The sequence below is a fragment of the Lasioglossum baleicum genome, chromosome 1, assembly GCF_051020765.1.
Source record: "Lasioglossum baleicum chromosome 1, iyLasBale1, whole genome shotgun sequence".
Taxonomy (NCBI): Eukaryota; Metazoa; Arthropoda; class Insecta; order Hymenoptera; family Halictidae; genus Lasioglossum; species Lasioglossum baleicum.
Window position 1 is genome coordinate 18,080,597 of NC_134929.1, and position 20,304 is coordinate 18,100,900.

Genomic DNA, 20,304 nt, shown 5'->3' on the forward strand with positions numbered 1-20,304 from the left:
GATCGGTTTTGATGGAGTTAAATCTCTGGACTATCCCCCGGAGACGCGAGAATAAAATTCGTGCTCTTTTGTTCGCAACTTTCTTGAAACTTCTGGATTCTCTGCATTCTTTCCTCGCTTTTCCTTGTCTCGTGCATTAACGAACTATCTTCTTCTTCCCCTTCTTCTTCTTGTTAATATATAAAGTAGAAAAGTATGTCTGTATGATCCGATCGACACGATTCGGTCTGACGATCGCGCGCCGATGGCAGCACGGACACAAGGTGTCAGGAAATTTATTTATGTAAATATGTCCGTAAATATGTCAGGAAATAAATAAATATATCAGGAAATATGTCAGGAAGTTTATTTATATAAATATATCAGGAAATATGTCAGGAAATAAATAAATATATCAGGAAACATGTCAGGAAGTTTATTTATATAAATATGTCAGGAAATATGTCAGAAAATATGTCAGGAAATAAATAAATATATCAGGAAATATGTCAGGAAGTTTATTTATATAAATATATCAGGAAATATGTCAGGAAGTAAATAAATATATCAGGAAACATGTCAGGAAGTTTATTTATATAAATATGTCAGGAAATATGTCAGGAAATATGTCAGGAAATAAATAAATATATCAGGAAATATGTCAGGAAGTTTATTTATATAAATATATCAGGAAATATGTCAGGAAGTTTATTTCTATAAATATGTCAGGAAATATGTCAGGAAATTTATTTATATAAATATGTCAGGAAATATGTCAGGAAATAATTTATTTAAGTATATAACTATATAACTATTTATTACTATAACTTTGACATATTTAGTATCTCAGGAAATAAATAAATATGTCAGGAAATACATAAATATTAGAGAAGAATTATTTAAAGAACTAGAAAATATTGTAGTAAAATTTCCTAGTTTTGTTATAAGTAGCAGAGTTGTTGTGTTTAGTAACAAGAATTCCTCGTGGGAGATTCCGACTTTACCTCGCACGATTATCAAAATCATAAAAGTGCTTTATAAAAATCGTGTGTGTGAAATCCGACGAACAGAAGCACAGAAATAATGGCAGACAGTCGACATTCATGATGGCCGATTTTTTTTCAGCCGTGGGGACGCAAAGCGATCGTCCACCATGAGAAAAATCGGATCTTCCGGTCGGCCAGACCGCGGCCCAATTGCTCACAAACGAACGGCCGTGGTGTATTCGCTTGGCTATTGAATAATCAATAACATGGGAAACCGTAAACAGATGCATCTCTGGTGACCCGGACCGGAAGCACAGCAGAAAAATCGACAGAGACGAGAAATACGCGGGACGCTGCGCCGCGCCGCGTCCTAGAATGCTTTCGGATTGAATCGCTTCGATTTTTCGTATATTGTAGGCCGTTTGTAGTATGCGATCGCGACAAAGACCGAGTGTCTACTATCAGAACTAGTCGCGTGGCCATCGAAATATCGACTGGCCAAAGCGAGATCTTTTATTGTTTTTTTCTTTTTATTCGGTATCAATCGTAAGGCACTGGTGTCAAGTAAATATTTGTTTCTTCCTTCAATAATTTTAATAAATCGACATCCTTAACATCACATTTAATCGTTTGCCATAAAATCCACAGTTGCAATAATTATTATAATCATCTACTAAAAATAATAAATAAGAAAAGTGTTGCTAAAAACACGACTGGATAAAAATACTACAACTACAAAAAATATTGAGAAGCTGCCCACACTCTTAAATTAATTTCTCACTGTTTGCTTGATTATTTTTGGAAAAATTGTGAGCACTCGAAGCTTAAAGGAATTCCCAGTTTACTTTCCGCCCTCTCGGAAGTTTCAGACGTAATTGACCCACTCGCCGAACCCCACTAATTAAACTGGAGGATGGTCGAAGACATTGCTTATTTGGGATCGATAGGGTATCGTTGTCACAGCAAAAACTCTGGGAACTTGAAGCATCCTCGGCAGAATTTATAGTGGAATCAGTGCTCTCTTTATGGAGGAAGCTCGTGATCAAACGGACGACAAGATAGGGCCTCTAAAAGCGAAGTTGTTGATGGTTCTCCAAAGCGAAGACCGAAGACAAGACTCGGACGGTTTTTACTTGGAATTACGGTTCTCCTCTCTCTCTCTCTCTCTCTCTCCCTTCTTTTCCTTTTTTAATCGTCTCGACGGAGTTACTACGGTAGTTTTTCCACGAGGGAAACTCTCTCGCCTCCTTCGCTAGAGATGTAGGTCAAGAGAGACGGGTCCAAGAAACGTATCCACCCGTACCCGGCCATTACGAAGTCGAACGTAAAACCGTTTATCACCCGCATCCCCTTTTGCATCGCTAACGACCGGGCTTCGATCCTTTCCCCTGCCGCGACTCTTCGTCTTTGACGTCGCGCCGAAACGAGTCGTCGTAACAAACAGTTTTTCTACCGCCATTCACTCTGCAATTCGCACTCGTTCGTTACATTTGCATTCTCCGCGCGGCACAATTTCGTTCCATTTCCTTTTGACCGTCCCCGAGGCCGTTCCGTTACTATTTTTAACTAGTCGATCTCCGAGAGCACTGTTTTACGATTTAGAGTACGTTTGCGTCGCAGCAGTGACGAACGATCAGGGAAATGATGAAGGAGACGCAGAGTGCTCTGTTGTTTTATACAGACCGGGGCCGTAAGTTCCGATTTTGAAGAAACATATAAAAAGTGGCGTTATATTCTAAAATTCTTAACATGTGACAAGTTGTTAATGAAACATTTTATTTAAGTCGGTGTACAATGTATTCGTACACCTTTTAAAAACGAATAAATTTTTCAAAACTGGACTCAACAGCTTGAGTTTTCTTGAGTCGTTAGAAGAGTTACTTTACTAGTTAATGTGCAAATAATCCTTTTTGTAATTGTTATTGGTCGCAATTACGAAGGGAACAGTAAAGACCACGATTTTTTAATTTTTTATCTGTGCTCGTAATGAAAATTTAAAACATGAATTTTGTAAATCTAAGTTATATGTATGTACAATGTTTCACTGAAGTTGGTTGACGGATAAAAAACCTATGGGCATTGTAAGATGTAAAAATCTTTAAATTTGCAGTTTGCGATTCATTTAAATCGCAGATTCTTACGATTTTTGCTATTTTCAATCAATTATATTTCGTAACATCCTTGATCGATTTCGATGAAACTTTGTTCAAGTATATAACTTACTTAGACCTACCAAAGGCGCCTTCTAAATTTTCATTACACGTACGGATAAAAAATTTAAAAATCATGACCTGTACTATTTCCTTCGCAATTGCAACCAATAACAATTTTTAAAAAAATTATTTGCACATTAGCTAGTAAACTAATCCTTCTAACGTCTGAAAAGAAGCTCAAGCTGTTGGGTCCAATTCTGAAAAGGTAATTCGTTTCTTTTAATGTGTGCGAATACTTTGTACACCGACTGTATTAATCGTTCATTTTTGTTTATTTTGAGTCAATTTTAAGTTGATGCGATCAAGTATCCAGCAGATATCGCAACGAGAGACAATAATGTTTCTTACATTACACGAGGCAGTATCCCATTTCACTTCCGAATGGCAATCCTCAAGGCGTCTGCGATGCAGGGGTGGATATCGATCATGCTTGAACAGCGCTAAACCACCAGGGTATTAGGTTATTGGGTAACAAAACCCAGAGGGTCTGCGGAGCACGCGAACGATCGATGACGTCGAAACATGATGTCGAGGCCTTGATGTCAGGATGATTTTCAAAAATTCGGTCTCGGACTAAAACATAGTGTCGAGTTTATAACATGGCGCCCGACACCCTTGGCTCGCAGCCACCTTTCCAAAGTTTCATGCATGAATTTCCTCTGATGAAGTATGTAATCAAAATTTCCGATAGCAGTCGAGATCATAATCTTTTAATTTCAACATTTGAACGTCAGCATATAAATGCGTAAAATGTGTAAAATTCATAGTCCAGCGATGAGGGTTGAAAACTCGGGGATTAAAAATGAAGCAAAAATAGTTAAAAATTGGAAGATTAAAGATTCCCCTAAATCTCTCGATTTTTATTCGAACGAGGGTGTCCAGAATAATGGCCACATCGAGGAACAATGGAGAATGACCCACAAGAGAAATGAGGTGCGGGGGTGTGGACGAGAGAATTGTTCACCCCCTTGATCCCCCTACGCAATTTCGCAACGAGACATGACGTTGCGGAGTCACCGGTCGGGGCAATAAAATTTTGTAATAAGCATTCCCTGCCGGTCCGTGGGGCGTGTTTCGAAAATGCCTGAACCAGCGATACTGCTTTTAACGGCGAATTTCGGATTACGACGCCGACACGGAGTTCACGGTGCAGCTGGTTTTACGAGTGATCGATTCTCGCCAGGCGACACACCAGTCAAAAAATCCGTTTCCGGGAATCGACGGAAAGGAAACTCGAACGTTAACAGCTTTTTCATCGCTTTGTTCGTTCGAACCAAGAATAACCGAGGGATTTAATGACGGGTCCAACCGAGGCGTGTCGGAACGACTGATTCCAGATTCTTTATTTTATCATGGTCGAAATTGTAAGAATACTTTGGCGGAGAATTAATATTCCCATATTCAGTCGCATATTGGAAAATACACACGCATAAAACATGACAATTATTTATTTCTAACGCGCAGTTACACTAGAAAAGGTTTGTGAAGAATAAAGTAATTTGATATTCACCCTCGGAGTTTCTAATTTCATTGTTATGAGTAAAAATCTAACTCTTTTATATCTACACATTATTTCATAGGTCAGTCAAAAATATTGAACTAAAAATTTCAAGGGCTCGTTTAATTTAATACGCGTGCAGATGTCTCTGTTCCCCTGTCTTTCTTTCCGGGACGTTTTTTTCCGCGACAAAGTCAGAATTGCATCGCGCAGAAAATGGAACGATACAGGAAGCGCATTATCGGGAATTATTTCGCATTTTCCCGGCATTAAGCGTCCGTCGCGTCTCGACGACGCGTTCGAACGTCGTTTTGACGCTTTCATAGTTTTTTACGCGTGCTGCGGAGGGGGTAGGGGGTGGTCGTTAAGCCGTGACGACGACGGAGGCGCGACGATCATCATTCAACAGGGAACGTTCCCATCCGTCGCCGCTCGTTTGGATCCTCGAGAACAAGCAGCGGTCCTTACGACTCCGCCGTAAAATATAATCCGGAGGATGGCCAGGTTTGATGGAGCAGTGCTCGAGTAATTGCTCAGGCTCGCCGGAAGGAGGCCACTTTTAATTCGTCCGTGCTGAAAAACGCGCTGCGCCGTCCTTGTTTCGTTTCATCCCCGAGCAACGTACTGCTCCCCGGCAAATGGATTGCCCGTTTAGCTCTTCCTCAAGGTAAACGTTGTTTTGTCTGCGCCAGCGGAGATAAAACTTCCCTGGTTTTCCAGCCGACCGTCCACTCTCCCAGCCACAGAGTTTTCTTTAATTATGCCTGAAAGTGCGACCACGTCTGAGGGGAGGCCATGTCCGATCTGCAGTACGAGACATCTTCCACAAACAAGTCGCTGGTATAAAACTCACTTCGGTCTAGCTAGAAACGAGCTTTTGTTTGAAACACTTCTTCCTATCTCAAAAAATTTGGAAGTTATTCAGGTGACTCGTCTTGACTCATCTTCTCTATACAATATAAAAATGCAGTGATGACTCATTCACTCACTCACTGATCAACGCCCTGGCTAAACCCTTGGACCTAGAAAGCTAAAATTTTGCACAGAGGTTTCCTTTATTATCTATACAAGGGATAAGGAAGGATATTTCGAAATTCAACCCCCAAGGGGGTGAGAAGGGGTAGCAACGTTTGTATGAGGAATATTTTATTTGTGGTCGGGTTTGCTTGAAACTTGGACTTAATGCTCTTTGATATAATTAATCAAACATCTGTTTCGACATTTTAAAAAATTAATCCCCTAAGGGGGTGAAAAGGGGTTTTGAAATCTAAGATGGCGGCATGACATAAAATTAAAACTCTATACGGGTGAATGGGGGGTTAAAAGGTTTTATATGGAGAAACAATATCAATTTCCGAGGGCATTAATCGGTTTTCTGTGCGGGCGAAGCCGCGGACAAAAGCTAGTCCTGTATACATATTCACATATCGATGGAGACAAAGAGAAACGATTATTGAAAGGTGATCGCGTTCGTACTTCTCTATATGTTCACCGAAGGGCCCCGAACATGTCCTAATAGAGAGGTATCGAATCTTTCAAGCCTTCGTCAACCTGTCCCGCAAAGATCGATCGACTCCCGGCGATAAACGAATCGGGATAGAATCGGCAAATATTTAGCCGCGTGTGAATGGAGAAACTGGAGAAGTGCACGAATTGTAGTGCGGTGCTGTAGTCGGCCACGTTTTACGCGGCTCGTAGAAGAAGACCGTTTCCAGAGAGGGTTATCGATTACCCCGTTAACGAACGTACTCGTTCGTAGTTCGTATGCGGATCAGATAGCGCTCGAAATGTCTACCCAGCGTGCCGGTATTCCACGGTTGTAACACTCGGCGCGATTAGCGCCAGCAATTTCAGCCGGTCGCGATTACGAGCCGCTATCGTTAATTAAAAGTAATCGGGAGGGCGGTTGTTGAATTTCGGTCTACCGAGACGCGCAGGTATTTTTCGGGACAGCCGATAGCGTTCGCTCGGAAGAAACCTGCCGTCACTTTATCCAGTCCTTCTGATAAGGCAAGACTGTCTTTCGAGGCTCGTGAACTGAAAAATTATATGTAGCTAATAGATAAGTAAAAAATGTAATTAGTAATTACTAGACTGTGAATTCCATGAATTCAGAAATACAATAAAACCGTATTTCTTTATTATAAAATAATCTATTTTATGATTAATATAAAACTTTATTATAAAAATAAAATAAAAACGTGAAAGTTACATTTAACTCTTACCATTTTATGCATATAAAATTGAGCGTACTTAACTGTACCACATTTAAAATTTTCCAGCAATTTATTACATGGAAAGAGGTAATGTCAAAATTGTTTCAAAGTACAGTATGGTAATTTTTAGTGGCGGCTCGGAGTCGCCATGGAAGCGCACAGGATTAAAACGTGCATGTAACGTGCATATAATTGTACTGCGAACTTTTATGAAAAATAAAAATTATTGTCCGTAGTTGAATAGAAATTTGTTCCTACCATTAATCAACTTTATGCAATGGAAACTGTTTTGCAAATTGTCTGCTACCATTATCATTTCGTATTTCAGCGACACGTCCGTCTCCCAGACACGCCCAGCCCACACTAGTAATTTCCTAAGAAGTTTCGCAAGTGGTGAAATTAAAAATCGCTTTGGTTAAGATTGAGTGAGGGCAGGTCCGTGGCCTTGAGCCCTCTGACATGGTAGTGACGCGTCGCTCGTTATGGCAGTGGATCGAATTTTACGAAGCTTCGAGCGTTCTTTATCGATTGCCTAAGTACACAGCAATCCAAAGTTCCCAGCAGCGTGCCAACTTTTAGTATTTCACTTGCAAATCGTGCGTATGCCGTCATCCGTCTGTCGAGCAGGAAAATCGACTAATATTTTCACATTTTGTTTGTAGAAAACAATGGATGTCTGTATAAAATGTTTGGACAGCATTTTTTATTTAGAACAATTGTAATGTTTCCCAGCTGTTTTATACACTCTAGCAAACCTACAGTGGGTGTACAAAGTATTCGTACACCTTTTAAAAACTAATAACTTTCTTATAATTGTACCAAACGACCTGATTTTTTATAATCAATTAGAAGCATTTGTTTACGAAATGATATGCAAAAAAGATTTTCCAGAAATTTTTAATTTACAAGGTTACATGCAAAAATAAAACAGGGATTTTTAAAACTTTTTTATTGGGGCCCTTAAAGAAAATTTAAAATGTATGTTTTGTAGATCTAAAATAGTTACACACATGCTCAAAATTTCATCGAAATCGATTAACATACACGCGAGCTACAAGCGGTTAAAAATGGTAAAAATCGTAGTTTTATACGACTTTTGATCAATTTCTGCTTCAAATCCACAGAATCGTACATCTTTCGATGCGTGTCATTTTTTCCTACGTCAACCGATTTCGTTGAAATTTTCAGCATGTGTATAACTATTATAGATCTACAAAACATATATTTTAAATTTTCATTAGGGACCCAAATAAAAGAGTTTCAGAAAATGCCTTTTTCATTTTTGCATGTAACCTTGTAAATTAAAAATTTCTGGAAAATCTTTTTTGCATATCATTTCGTAAACCAATGCTTCTAATTGATTATAAAAAATCAGGTCGTTTGGTACAATTATAAAAAAGTTATTAGTTTTTAAAAGGTGTACGAACACTTTGTACACCCACTGTATATATAAATGAATTATACAGGGTGGACCACGAAGCGTGATCAACTTAAATTATTCAGCTGTTAGTGGTTCGATCGGAAGTTTTATTAACTAAAATAACAGGGATCAAGGAGAGCTTTAAAATGATTGAACCTTTGTTCTCGACCCAATCTTTCCAAAGTTGTCAAGGTCACCTTCAGTTTTTTTATAGGTAAACATACAATTTTTGTGCATACTGACACAAATTCGGCAAGCATTTTGATTGGTTGACAAAAAATCTGGTATAATTACATTAAAGATCTCCTTGAAACAATTTACGTTAGCTAAAAAAATTTGCTATCGAACCACTAGCAGCAGAATAATTTCTAAAATGAAAGAGAGAAAACACTTCGCACCGCGAAGGGTTAAAGCGGAAGTCTTGCGAGCATCCCTTAAGCCGTGGATTTTCAGCCAGAGGGAATACCCTCGGGGTATAATAAACGTCCTGAATGTGGCGGGTGTATCTCGTTGATTTTTAAGTGTCAATAACCGCGTCACCTCACTAATTTCCTGGCAAAATGAACCGTGAGATCTCCAGGCACGTATCAGCGCGTATCAACCGGGGATCCGCCTATGCAAATGCAGCGTTGCAATTAGCGCGAATTTACGGAACGGGGAGCGCGGACGTTAATTAACGCGAATCCGTCGATGGGGCTCGTGATGCCGCACCTAATGTCACTCCATCAACGGTCAAGCGTCGCCATTTTCTTATCAAACACACCCGGTCGCCGACGACCTCATTCTACAGACCTTCCTTGACAAGATCCGACCCCTGCGAACCTAATTTTTCGACTGTTAGTAGACCATAGTCATCGGTTTTTTAGACATTTCTGTTTCGGAGGGGCTGATCCTAGTTTCGCGAAAGTATAGCCCGCACCTGACGAACAGGCACGAATAAACAGAGCGAGCACGAACGAACGTGAGTGGACATAATTGAGCTCAAACAAAACCGAACGAATATGAACGGACACCGACGGATTCGTTCGAGCAGTCAAGGTCTAATCGACTGGTGTTTGCTCGCGTTCCATTTCCTGTTTTTAGGTATTATCTGGTAAAGAGCCGTGGCTCGTTCTGCCCCCTGTTGGAGACTGAACCGTTCTGTTTGTTTTTCAGTGGTGAACATATTAAATTTTACTCTGCATTTCGGAGTCAGGACACTTTCTGGAGAACCGTTTCGGATTTTGTTCAAATTTGAATATGACGTTGCCTTCAGTGATATATTTTATAATTGCAATGAGTAGAACCGCTTTGTCGTTGAGTTTGTCCTATAAGAAAAACCAGAGACTATCCGAAATAAGGGCTTGTTCTCCAAGCTGAAATTAGGTCGAACTCAGACGTTCCCTTGCTAGGACGAAATTAGCTCTATGTTAGGAGGGATTTGTGTTTGACAAGCATGTCAAACAGCGACTAGGTGTGCCCTAAATTTGCATTAGAGACCGACTCGCGAGATCTAAATGAGAAGCTACATCTTTGCTAAGTAGCTTTGAACCAGTAGATATGTTTGCCCTAGTTTTGGTGCGTCTTCTTCTTGAGTTGAGACAAGTTTGTCGTAGAAGCTGGTTAGTCCTAAGTTCGCGTTGAAATATTTACTTGACTTAGGTTGGATCCATCCTAGCTAGGCCTAAGGAAGTTAGCTTTAGATCAGTGACTTAGTAGATCTAGCGGGATCTGAATTAGGACAAGTTTATCAAACTGTGACCAGGTTTGTCCTAAGTTTGCATTTGAGACTTATTCACCAGCAGAGTTGGGCAATAATCAACTAATATGTAAAAATGACTAATAGTCCTTTTGAATGTCAGTCGTAGCAAAATAGTCATTAGTCAAAACTTTTTGATTAGTTAGTGATAACTAGACTGCGGATCTTTATGCATTTATAGCAAAACTGAGTAGGTGAAATTCAAAATGGTTGGAAAATTTAAAAAATTTAAGATGTCAATGTATGATTTCTCCTCTATTAAAATCATTAAGGGAAGAAATAACATTCAATTTGGTTTCTATTTCTCGCAATCGATGCAGACAATTTTTATTTTGCATAAAGATCCGCAGTCTAGTGATAACTAAATGGCAAATAGTTAGTCACATCTCTAAGTAATCGTTAGCTATTGCTTATTAGTGAATTAGTAGTTGATGATTAGTCATCAATCTTTAGTCATCAGTGACTATTGTGCGATTAACATACATTAATATTCTTAATTAGTTATCACTAACTAATCAAAAAGTTTTGACTAATGACTATTTTGCTATGACTAACATTCAAAGAGAGTCATTTTAAAATATTAGTTGATTATTGCCCAACTCTGCTCACTAGGCCTAAATTAAGAATTGAATCCTTTCTAGCTGAGTTTCAATAAATTTTCTTTTACCAATAACTAATTACTAAGAACGAAAAACGTTTTCACACACACACACACATTCAGAGGTCAACAATTTCGCCGGTACACTCATGAATCCGAACTCCGGGTTCGACTCGAAGATCATCCAGGATGATCTTCAGTTCATCTCGATCTATGGCGCGACCGGAGCCAGTTCCAGGTGTTAGCGTGGGATGAAATAGCTTTTCGGCCATTTCGCTGATTATTGTCCGGCGTGACCGCATCGAAAGCGACCACGTTATAGCGCGATAGGTATAGTGAACAGGGGAGAGAGAAAAACGGGGCCGGGCCGAACGATTGCGCCCCGTAGCGTCGTTTTCCGTCGCGCTGCTTCGCCTTTATTGCCTCCGATAAATGTGTTTCGACCGTTTCCCTTTGTCCCCTGGTCACACAGCCCCTGGGCGACCCCGAACCGAACCGAACCGGAAATCGTCCTGGAATCGAAACCGGATTCCGGACGTTGCGCCCTTGTACCTGGAAAAGGATGTTTGGCGTTAGCCACGAGACGAACGTCTTATTATCTTTTATTTTCGGTACAACCTCCAATATCTTCCCGAGAACCGAACCTCCAACTGTACTTTCTTCTTGGAAATTAATTGGGATGGCTGGACTGCGAATTCTTGCGAAATGAAAGTTTTCTGAGTCGATTACAACCGACGGAATACGCTGGAAATAATGCAACAGTGTATTTCTGCATTTTGACTACAGATTTGTATGTTAAGTAAAAATTGTCTCTTTCTTCCTCCATTGATAAGCTGAAACTAATATGTTAAATTCTTTTAATTTGCCTAGTATAATATTACATCGAGCTGAGAAAATTACAACACCTCGAATAACGAGAACAAATGGCATAACTTTGTCACTCTGCACCGTAGACGAACAGATGCAATAATTATTACAAAGGTCTCTACTCCGAGCCGGTTTAATACACATTTCACGTCGAGCTTGTACCTCGCGGGAACGAGTAATTGCTTTCGTCTTTGTTAATTCACCTTCCTTTGACGTTGCTGCTTTTTATGTATAAGTAGCACAATATATACAATGCTTTCGTGTTAATTGCAAATTACCACACACCGACGTGACTTCATACATGACAAACTGGAGCTCATATATCATTAACCATGGATGCAATTATGAAATATATCATTTCAATGTAATACTGCTAATCCTATTACAGTTTAAATCACTACAGAAAGAATTCCCACATGCACGAGAGCAGAGAATAATATTATAACTTTTAATGCGATAACAATGATCGTCGTTTTCATATTACTTTTATATTTAGTATTTTAGGTTCGCCCTCAAGTGGAGAATATAATTTGCGCGGGGCTGTTGAAAATCTCCGCTCATCAGAATCCTGTTTTTCCCGCAAAGTATCGATCATCCCTCGAGTTCGAACGGGCTTTCGATTAGCAAATATTCCGCAGGATAAACGAGACCCTTCTCCGGTGGCGCTAATCGCTTCAAAGTTCGCGCGCGCGGCTTGGCAAAAAAGCTCGTCGACGGGTTCAGCGTCAAATTTTCCACGTCGAGGTCCGCGATTTTCCTCTCGCCGGTGGTATTAAACACTGGCTCACTATCGTTAGCGATTAATTACGCGACGCAACTTCGCCCGGCCGGGAAAAGTTTCGCGAAGTAGCTCGCTCGACCGCGCTCGGCGTAATCGCGGGAAAAAATGCACGGCTGCGCTTCCGGTCCCCCGAGGAACGTGACATTCTCCGCGGAAATTTCAGAAAAGTTAGCGCGAAAGTTCCCTGGCCCCCGTAACTACCGAAAGGCCGGCCAATCAGGAGATTCAGGCGGCCGGGAAATTCGATTCGCGAATGAGAGAGAGAGAGAGCGAGAGCGAGAGCGAGCTGGCGAAAAGGATCGTCCCGGTTCGAACCGAAGCGGCCACAAAAGAAAGTTTATAATGCGAAAACTTGCCGGTGAAATGGCGTTGATTGCAAATGAAGTAGAATCCGCCGCGCGACCATTGTCCTGGGAACCGAGCTGATTCTTATTAAGCCCTTAAACGCGCGGGAAATCAGCTTACGCCGCAGCGGAATTTTGCTCCTCCATGCACAGCAATTTTCACGAGCAATCGAAATGTTATTCAAGTTCGTTTAACGTGTCCTCCATGCTGTTTGCGATCCGCCCATTTCTTAATTTCGACCGGCGCACAGCGAAGTATTTGCTATAAGACTTGCACGCTTTATAAAATGCAGTCTTTCACTTTTAATTTAGTAATAAATAGACTGCCGATCTTAAATGCAAAACAAAAATTGCCTGGATCGATTGCATGAAAGGGAATGTTTTGGATGTTATTTCTTCCCTTAATGATTTTAATAGAGGAGAAATGATATATTGACATCTTCAATTTTTCAAATTTTCCAACAATTTCAAATTTCATCTGTCCAATTTTTCTATAAATGCATAAAGATCCGCAGTCTACTTACAATAAGTATCAGATCAATTCGTTTCCTTTCTGTACGCAAAATACTAAAAGATCAACAGATCTTTTACTGACAGAAAGAGAAAGTTCGTTTCTTAATGAAATATTGAATTAATAACAACGAGTCACGGTTATCGCGTCGACGAAACGCGTGCCTCCGCGATCCGCCTCGGCAGAGATTTAATGAGCCATTTTTATGCGTTCCATCTTTTATTTACACAGTGGCTGAGCAAGCGGAGAGCAGTTCCGCCGGGGTAAAACGAACGCGACTCGGTATATTAAATTATAATTACGCGGAAGTAAGTTCTCGGAAGGACAGGGAGAAGGTACGGTTTAAACATGCTCTTTTGCCGGGTTCAGGAAACGAGGGAACAAAGGACTGGGAACGTAAACTACTTAAGCAGATACAGCTCGTCATGTAAAGTAGGATTTAAGAGAGAGAGAGAGAGAGAGGAAAAATGTGGCGTTTGAAGTCACGAAATACGACAATATCGCGTTAGAATCATAGCGGACGTTGATTTTCTCAGTGAAGGATTTTATACTTCAGCAATTAATGGGAAAGAACAAGAACTAGGGGTCCTTCAAAGACCTCTGTACCATCTTGAAGGATCCTCGGTGCTCTTCGGAATTCCTAAAGGGATCCTGAAGTGTTGAGAGGCCCTAAATGTTCCCAAATGGATTCGCGAGGATCCTCGGAGCCACTCAAAATTCTAAAATGATTGTAGATGGTTGTGCATTGGTCCTGAAATATTCTTCGAAGCTATCTCGGGACTCTAAATTGATTCTCAAGGACTCTTATAAGGTTTATGGGGATGTAAAAGGATTATCGAAGGTAGTCAAAGTTGCCACGTGAGTTGCTCTAAATGGATTCTCAAGGATTCTTAGAACCTTCATGGGGGTCTAAAAAGATTATTGAAGACGATTAAAGTAACTATATGAGTCTCGGAAGCCCTCAGTTATCTTGAATGAACATACAGTAGGACCTTGATTATATAAACAAATGTGCGTTTAAATATGATTATATTAGGTTGTTGCAATTGAAATGACCGTTTTCACATTTGAAACTTCCCGCCTTTGTAGTTTAGTTTTTCCACGACAGATGGGGTTGAAGTTGTACAATTCGAAAAGTACATATCTCGTATATGAATTTGCGTGTATAAGATTATTAATATTGTATATTATACATGATTCAAAATCGATTTTCGTTCACCATGGAGAGAAAAAAAGGAAATTCGTATAATTTACTTGTACGAGTTCAAACTTGGACATACTGCGTCTGAAGCAGCGAAAAACATAAATGCCGCTGTGATCGGACTATAAGGCGTTGGTTTGAAATATTTCGTTCCGGAGATACAAATCTGGAAAATGAGCCTCGTGGTCATAAGCCAGCAGCTATTAAAGATTTAGATTTGAAAGGGATTCACGTGAAACCATCATTGCTGATAAATACTGTCAGGAAATTGATATAATGGACGAAAAACATTGTTGCATATTCAACAGTCGGCATTAGTCAATAGACGTGGTGTAATATTGCTTCACGAGAATGCTCGGCCACATATTGCGAAAGAAACAGTAAAAAAATTAGCAGAGTTGAAGTGTGAAGTTCTTCTTCACCCTCATTATTCGCCTGACCTGTCATCTGCTGGTTACCATTTTTTCAAGCACCTAGATGGCTTTTTGAATGGAAAAATATTCAAAGAAGAACGTGCTTTAAAAACTGCATTTGATGAATTGATTGGAACTGAAGGCATTGAGGCACTTGTATCACGATGGAAGAAGTGCATTGATGTCGATGGAAATTATTTCAATTAATGGAATATGAATAAAGCTTGTAAAATAAAAGTTTATGTTAAAGATTCAAAACGGCCATTTCATTTGCAACAATCTAATATTACGAAGGGAAATAAATTTTCAGAAATAAAAAATTTATTTTGGTATATAACGAACATTTTAATTATGCCCCTGGGGTCTTGATTGTCCGTCGGGCCTAAAATGGTGCTACATAGCAGCTGAATGAATATTTCTATATCTTGGATCAAAACAGCCCCGTCATTTGCGAGTCGGTTCCAATAAACCGAGCCTCAGGCAAATCGCACGAGAAACTCTCTATTCAACAATATAAATTGCACGTTACAAGTACAGTTAATTGCCGGCCGTGGCCCCGGATGTTCCGTCGAACCCGGCAAAACGGGTTACCTCCGTTATTAATTGGAGGCGCGTCGCGCTAATGAATTCCCCGTAACAATGCGAATTCTGTTATCCCGTCGCGATACCGGGAAAGAGGCCGTAGGACACGCGTGCCCTCTCGTAAATTCAGCCGAGCGACCTACATTCCGCGAAGAGAGAGAGAGAGAGAGAGAGAGAGGACGCCGCGGGATAACCCAGTTATCCGGGAAATTTCGTGGGACGGTATCGTTCGTTTCGCGTTTCGCGAGCAACTTTCTGGCAGCATTGTGATCGCCGTTGACGTTAACGAAGCAACACGCTATCCCGTGTTAACCGCGCTCGGAAAGGAACCGACTCTGATCCGCGAGTGTAGATTAACCTTTTTATTGTGCACAGCGTCGGTATACTGCGGATTTTTATGCATTTATCGCAGAAGTGGGTAGGTACTGTTCGAAATGATTGAAACGTTCAAATCATTTTAAAGCAGCAATGTTTTTTAATTGGATCGTACATTTCTTCGTTACTTTCAGGTACAAAAATAACAGTTATTCTAAAATTTTCTACGATAAAAATCTCACATCTAATTCTCACATTGATAACTGTTATAAGTAGACTGCGGATCTTTATGCAAAATAAAAAATGTTTGCATTGATTGCAACACACAGGAGCCAAATAAAAATTTCTTTGTCCTTTTAATTATCTCATTAACGTGAAACTTATACACTGGTGGCATTAAATCTTTTTCATAGGTCCATTGTTTTAAATTGTACACACCCATTTTTGTCATAAATGCATAAAATCCGCAGTCTAGTTATAAGTGATCGAAATGAATTTCTCAATGATAACATTTACCAACAAGAGAAAAATCTTCGGTTACTTATAATTCTTATTTGTAACCAATACGATTTTACTCGATGAAATACTTGTTATTCCACGACTCTTTCCTTTTTGGTTATAACAGTTATTGGTTACCTGGTTACCTTCTTTGCCTTCTTCTCGCTTATTGATAAAGTAGAGGATTCAATTAATTATACACAATCGATGACGACGATATTCCGCTTCTATATACTATGAAATTGTTTGCAGGTCGTATAGAATATTTGTTAAAAATTCTAGCTACATCTAGCTGCATCCGGAACTGTGCACTGTAAATGCACAGCTATAAATAAATGGTTAAGCACTCCAGGCTACGAATCTCATGCAGTTCCTCCCGGGAACTCTGCGCCGACATTCAAAACTCTTGACTTTCGCTCGCCGGCTCTGCAGAATTTCATTATAACTTTTTATTTCGCCGGGAAAAATTTTCGGAACTTATGGTTTCCTTCTCATCGGAATCGAACCGAACTGTGTACGACGCTTAAGGGTTTCTTGCTAATGGAAAACATTGAAAGTGGATAATATTTCTACACTGTCCGCAATTACCATAAATCCACCTGATTTTTTGGTGAAATTCTTATAATTATGTCATAGTAATGAGAAGTTGACGCACGATAGCATTTTAGGATTAATAAAAGAAACCATTTACACGATTACATTCATAGATATATTATTTATTTAGAGAAAAAGATGGTCTTAATACCATTTACAGAAGAAATTGAGACAATTTCATTTTTCAGCATGATAACATCTCAATTCAGGCATCAAGACAAACAAAGGAGTGGTTAGGCAACAAAAATCTGAGGATTTTGACATGGCCAGCTTGTTTGCCAGATTTGAACCCAGTTGAGAATCTTTGGGGAATACTTGCAAGGAAAGTATATGGCAATTTAAACAGTACAACTCTGTAATTTCGGGCACTGTAAAAGAATGATTTTTTCTTCATTGTTTTCTGTTTTCCTTGTAAATTTTACTATGACTCGTTCTAAAATCATTTGTTATACAAGTACAATAGAACACGGTACAATATGATACAAGCACAAAATAAAATCGGATACAATACCGACACACGATAAAATCCATCATTATCCAAGGAACCTGAGCGAGTTAATTAACTCGGTCGAAACGGATCGATTCGCGATCAAGAATTCCATTTAAGTCGGCAGTTTCGTGTGCCGTAGCTCCCTGTAAAAATCATCGGTATCTTCAACAACACGCTGACAAATGGGGATGTTCCGTAGCAAGGTCGAGCCAGGGCTTCCTAATCAGGGACAGGCTCGGAAATTCGAACAGCAGAAAACGATACGAACAAAAGGCACGCGAGCGTTCCGCACGCGAGCAAAGAGGAAATTAGGCGACCGTGGGGATAGTGGATCATGTAGAATCGCGTTGAAAAGTCTTTCTCCCTGTAAAACGTTGAGTCTACTTAACCCTGGGAAAAGCGGCACCGATCTGATCGGTGGAACGATGCTCCGACAGTGTTCCCCCGTATCGCGATCTTATTCCACGCGGGAAGAAAATGTGGGTCAACCCGACGTGAGATTGCACGTTTGCTTTCGACCGAACCCCCGGAACATTTCGCTGGGGACTTTAAAGAACAACGAAGTCTTAAGGAAGCTTTCTACTCGACGGGATTGATTTATTTATTTGTCGAACCCGGGGCCGAATCCCTTCGAGCAAGGCGGAAACGAAAAGGGAATAAAGGCGAATCGAGCGCAGAACGGAAAAGCGCGGAAAGAGACTCTATGAAAATATTATGAACGAATCGGATGCTCGGATAGACTGTATAGCTAGAGATTCGAGTCGTAAACAAATTCACTGGAAATGCTGATTAGGTGGGCATTATTTGGCGAAAAAAATATTTGAAATACACTGTCTCTTGACAACTTTGTTCCATGTTTTCTCATCTCTCCAGAGTTTTTCTTCGCGAAAGTTCTGAATTTGTCTTTCATATCTGCTTTAGTGTTTTGATTCCTCTCGTAGCGTCGCCATTATTTTTCTTGTCGATTCGGTATGAATACTGTATCCAGTATAAAAATCTGCTCCGATCATGGGAGAGAACGATTGTCATAACTGTAGCTACATATATGGATTGAGAAATGGTCCCGTGTGATCAGTGTCGCCAGTTGAGCTTCAAACGGAGCTCAAACAATCCTCTCTTTTTCCCCTTCCACTATATATTCCAGCACCATGCGCACACTCCAACGTCCCCCACTAAGACCGTAGACACGGTGCCCGTGACGTAGACTGGACTGGTCATCAGAGAGGGGGCACTTGATTTTCTCCCCTCGATTTTCTCGACCTGGCGACACTGCGTGTGATGCGCGCCGAGAATCGAAACGGCGAGCTTTCTTCTCGCTGTCAAAGATCCCGCGATCGGCACTCATTTGATCGCGGCACCTCCGAGGGTGAACCACGGTGCATTATACAGGTGTGCCGACTTAGCATCTCTGTAATGCTGAAATTTGGAGGCAGATGAGTTGTAATTCTCTGGCCGCCGCCAGACGGCGCATGGTTCCAGGTACCGTACGTGTGCGAATGAGTGTGGATTGTGTGTATTCTCATTCGCACATGTACAGTACCTGGGACCATGCGCCGTCTGGCGGCGGCCAGAGAATTACGACTCATCTGCCTCAGTTTTTTTAGGGAAGTCGGCACACCTGTATAATGCACCGTGGGGTGAACGTGTGCGAACATGTGTGAATGCGTGTGAATGTGCGTGAGGCCGAATGTCCACTGTCTTGAAACAGTTTCCAATGTTTTGTAATCAGTTTTTCTCTGACCACGAACGCGAATTGACATATGTTCTGTTATTAACTCGTTATAATCCTTCATAACGGTGTTCGGTGAAATGGAGATTCGTCGATCACCTAATCAGCGAATTAATTCGCAATCCCGTTGACGAGCGGCGCCGGTGTATGTATTATTTACGATCGCGTCTTGGCGACGCGAGATTAGGAGCGCCGCGTTTACTATTCCCTTTGGCGCGCGTCAATCAGCGCGAAATTTCGCACGGCGGAAATTCCATCTGGAAATCCCGGATGGGCTAAAGGGCTCGTCTCTGTGAATAGCTGAGCCTGCCCTGCAATTTGCTTAGCTCTCTAACTCGATCACCGAACGCGCAAAAAATTCCCTTTGCAAACGACGGCGCAGCGATCCTTTGAGAACGCACCGCCATTCGGATTTATCAGATTGACAACCCGATCAATGTGACAACTCTACCCCGTTGCCAATATTTTTTAGTCCAACGTACACGGTAATCGCGTTAGCATGCTATCTTTACAAGCTTCGAAGGACGAGCAAGTTTTTGCTCGCGATCGATTCTTCTGTCGTTCGACGCCATTTTCTTCTTGCGCTACAAAAATTTAGTAAACGGAGCACGTCACATCCTAAAAGGAAACATGTTAAAGAACAATAAGGGACGCATATGATTAAAAAATCGTAGAACGTTCTCTACGACTCTTCTCTCTTCTTATTGCCAATTAATTTGTTTTATCGTTCCGCTAACGGAAGGCTAAGAAAGTTTGGAGCCGCGCCGGTTTATTCTTCGCTGGATGGGAACGCGGAAGTTTCAGAGGGACTTCGCACTCGATTCGGTAATTAAAGCGGCAATAACGAGGCGATAACAAACCCGTCCCTCTTTATGCAAACGATCCCGGGGAGTGGATGCTTTCAGGCTGGCTGTTTCCTGCGTCGTAGCCGAACTGCCGTTGAAAAAGGACGAGTAATCCGTTATCGGAGGACTTTAGCCCCAGATCCTACGTAAAGATCCTCGGACGAGAGACGGCTTCTTGAAAAGCGAGACGTGAACGGGGTCGGAATAAAGAGAAAGAGAGAAGGGGACGGCCAGATTTTCTCGTATTTTGCTAAGAGAATAAGGAAGATCGTGGTTCCCGGTTGCCCTGCGAAGGATTTACTTTAACTTCGAGCCGAGAGAATCCTTTTACTCCTTCCTCGAGATTCGCCGAGTAAATGGGTCACGCCGTGGAAAAGGTTCTATCGAATGGAATATGTAAGAGATGTGTTTAAAAGGAAACGGAGAATAGTAACCTCCAGGCTCGCCACGCTGCTGCGTCGGTGTTCCGCGCCGTGTTCCACTTAA

General features: G+C 41.0%; 1 protein-coding gene across 1 annotated transcript in view; it reads left to right on the forward strand.

Moving 5' to 3' along the window:
• LOC143208672 (uncharacterized) overlaps window positions 1–18,730 on the forward strand; it is a 67,628-nt gene extending 48,898 nt beyond the window's left edge. Inside the window, exon 1 of the mRNA XM_076423284.1 lies at window positions 1–18,730. This exon is cut by the window's left edge and continues 48,898 nt beyond it. The gene's annotated coding sequence lies outside the window, so the exon portion shown is untranslated.
• The last annotated feature ends 1,574 nt before the right edge of the window (window positions 18,731–20,304 follow it).